Below are 3,786 nucleotides of genomic sequence, written 5' to 3'. Positions count from 1 at the left end.
AAACCCCCCTGAGCCTACGTCGTGTCCACAATCTTGACATTACGAATCTGTCAAAACTGTCATTGTCAGTTACAAGGACCAGTCAGAAATGATTTTTTGGTGAGGTAATAACGAATACTGTAATAATATTTTATGTTACAAATAAATTGTGTAAAAGTTAGGATTCTTGTGTTATTTATCACAGCATCCACCCCCCACGTTTTTTTGTGTTTCTTTTACATTCATAATGCGGACAAAAGACAGGTACCTCAGCTTATATATATACATATAGAAAGATGCTTTAGAATTTAACATATCAAATTACCAACTCCGAAAAAAAACAGCAGGAAACTGGCCAGAAATAACTAGAGCTACACGTTTTAATGTATGCTACGTTCGTTATAAAGATATTGTTTCGTGTCGAAGTACGTATAATCTTCATCATCTCTGAAGTTGGCTAAACGTAAAGAGAAATAAGTTACCGAATATTACCTACATAATTTACAGTTTACCTGAGATAATTCTCTGGTAAAAAAACTACAGAATGGCTAACAATGCCATGTGGAACTGACACAAGTTCCTGAACTTATTATATAGAAGATAGTGTTCAACAGTGCTCTATGGAACTGACACAAGTTCCTGAACTTATTATATAGAAGGTAGTGTTCAACAGTGCTCTACGGAACTGACACAAGTTCCTGAACTTATTATATTGAAGGTAGTGTTCAACAGTGCTCTATGGAACTGACACAAGTTCCTGAACTTATTATATAGAAGGTAGTGTTCAACAGTGCTCTATGGAACTGACACAAGTTCCTGAACTTATTATATAGAAGGTAGTGTTCAACAGTGCTCTATGGAACTGACACAAGTTCCTGAACTTATTATATAGAAGCTAGTGTTCAACAGTGCTATATGGAACCGACACAAGTTCCTGAACTTATTATATTGAAGGTAGTGTTCAACAGTGCTCTATGGAGCTGACACAAGTTCCTGAACTTATTATATAGAAGGTAGTGTTCAACAGTGCTCTATGGAACTGACACAAGTTCCTGAACTTATTATATAGAAGCTAGTGTTCAACAGTGCTATATGGAACCGACACAAGTTCCTGAACTTATTATATAGAAGGTAGTGTTCAACAGTGCTCTATGGAACTGACATATAGGAGGTAGTACACGGTTTTGCTACAGTAAGCTCCCCAATCTAGTACTACTGGTTTAATTTATGTTACAAGTAAGTTAGGTTAAACTGAATGGCTTGCCTGTGACATGGTGATTATCGATCTGAAGTCAATGGTTCCTGTCCCTTTATTTGAAAAATTACGGTCCTCTCTATGTAGTAGTAGGTGCATTATAAGAGTGACATTAAAATCAAACTATTGAATTAGAATATACTAATTGTCGGTGGTGGGTGGTGTTGACTGGGTGGTGTGTGCTGTTGACTGGCGCATTTGCTCTAGTTTATCAATTCAAATTTAGGGACATATGGTGAAGATAGTTCTTGTTTAGCTTTACTCGAATATTCGAAAGGACCATACTATGTACTGAAGGAGTCGTATGTAAAGTTTTATTGTTCTTCATGTGTTAAGTCGTAGTTGCACAACTGCCTTTGGAGTTCCAGTAATATTTATATTTTATTAAACTGGATACTTAAAATAAACTAGCCTAATATCAATGTAGTAACAGCGCAATGCCAAAAATCAAAATTTTACATACATCAACGTCTGAATATCTTTAAATTTTGTTTACGTTAGTACCATTCTTTGCCAAAGGGTTACGTTTATAAGACACGCCGTTACTGGATTATTGAGACCTAACAGTGATCTGATATAAAACGTCTGTTTTTATTACGGTAACCTAATTACAGAGAACTAAGGAAGGCTTAGAGTACTATCTAAGTACATTTATTAGTTTCAGAATGTTGTGCCATCTAGTGGTAAAGTTTTATATGTCGAAAATAATAATAATAAAATTTTTTACGTGACTATAAAAAAGGGGATGCTGGTGAATGTTAAAAAATACTTTTCTAACTTCTATAACAATTATGGCTTCTAAACTTGGTCAAACATTAAACTTGCCTCGTATCTACTAGATAAATACAAATATGTTTGTGTGTATACTGGAATACTTTTTGTCCTTCTAACATCCTGTTTTTGTGATTATTTTTAACGATAGTATACGAATGAGATGATTAAAATTTAAACGTTAGGTTAAAAGTATGTGTTTTTTTCTTTTCTCCTGTTTTTATAAACATTTTTATATTCAGCTTACATTTTAAATTTACACAGATAAACTTAAAACACTTTTAATTTACATGAAAACCCTTTTTTGTTTATATATTTCGTTTCGTAGGCGTAGGCCTAGGTTACACTTTTATAATAGTTTTTCGAGGCTTTTTTTTTGTTTGTTTGTGTAAGCTATTCTGTCATACTCGTATGCTTACACATTTCGGAAGAATCAGTTCACGCTCCTAAATAAACTAACTCTTTCTTTTATGACATATATACACTCTCTTTTGCTTTCTTTCTTTCGTCTGTTTCCAAATATACTGTATAATAGTGCTGAGAATAATTTTCTATGAGAAACAGTTTATATGGGGAGCTAACCCTTACCAAGCCTCTCTTACGCGTCGCTTATTTGTTTTTAATGGTATCTTTTAAAAGACATTTTGTTTACGTTTGAAACTGAAAATAAATACACGTAGTACAAGCTTACCATGAGTGACTGATAGTATAATTATATTCTTAAACATTGTAATACCCATTCCCATATAAAATATAAAACACGAGACGTTCTGTAATAACAAATAAAAGTTTCCTAGTTTAAATCAACTCCTGCCATCTAGTGTCATATTTTCAAACTACATTTCACAGAAAAGTCAGCATGTTTCAACAGGAGTGTTTTGTGATAAAAGATGTTTCGATTGCTGAAATACCTACATGACATATTATTACAGTTCACGTGCTCTATGTTTTATGTTATTTATCTAAAGATATTAATATCTTAATATTGATTGGAGTTCTGATAATATAAATTAAAAAAGGAAATCAACGGGCCCGTCCGGGATTTGAACCCGGGACCTCTCGCACCCAAAGCGAGAATCATACCCCTAGACCAACGGGCCTTGTAATGTAATGTTTTAATAATAAAATATAACAGTAAAATTTTTTTTTTTCCAATTTATTAGGTTTTATTTAGAATTATAAAACTGATGTATGGAATGTTTTCAAATGTAGTATAAGATTCTGTTTTTCATCTTTTGTATATTGACATTTTCTTTTGATACTTGCTCTTACCAACAGCACCGTAAAAGATTTTTCCAAACACCCATAACATTCACATAATGTGAAAATCTACCCGACAAAGAGAACTCTAACAGATTGAAACGCTAATTACAATTTACCTTTATGGAGTTGACGATCAAGTTAATATTTTTTCAAACAATTGCGCGTCGGTCACTTAGTGATTAGGATAAATACTAAACAAACAAGATCAAACTAAATGTCTCAGAGGTTTATGTTACTTAACGAGGCCTATCGGTTAAGAAACTTACCTTGAACATAAATACAGTTGCCATTAAGTTTGCTGAGCAATATAGACTAGTTCTTACTTACTATTTGTCATTAGTTAAGGAAGTAAATGTGAGAATTACATTTTTTTGCACATTTATTGATAGATGTATACAGGAGTTGGTTACGTTACGTTAAAACGATTTTGGAGCCTCACCATATATTTATAGTTATTTGGTAAACACGTCCGGTCATGATCTATCTGTTGACTGTGCATATTGATAATAATCCTGCAA

The 3,786-nt window shown here is 33.0% G+C and overlaps 1 non-coding gene across 1 annotated transcript; it reads right to left on the bottom strand.

Moving 5' to 3' along the window:
- Positions 1-3,033: 3,033 nt before the first annotated feature.
- Positions 3,034-3,105, bottom strand: Trnap-ugg. The gene has a single exon. It is a non-coding gene; the product is annotated as a tRNA-Pro (tRNA).
- Positions 3,106-3,786: the final 681 nt, after the last annotated feature.

Source organism: Limulus polyphemus, unplaced genomic scaffold (assembly GCF_000517525.1).
Source record: "Limulus polyphemus unplaced genomic scaffold, Limulus_polyphemus-2.1.2 Scaffold3491, whole genome shotgun sequence".
NCBI classification, from domain to species: domain Eukaryota; kingdom Metazoa; phylum Arthropoda; class Merostomata; order Xiphosura; family Limulidae; genus Limulus; species Limulus polyphemus.
Note: the sequence above shows the minus strand (reverse complement) of the source record. Positions and strands in the feature narration are given on the sequence as shown.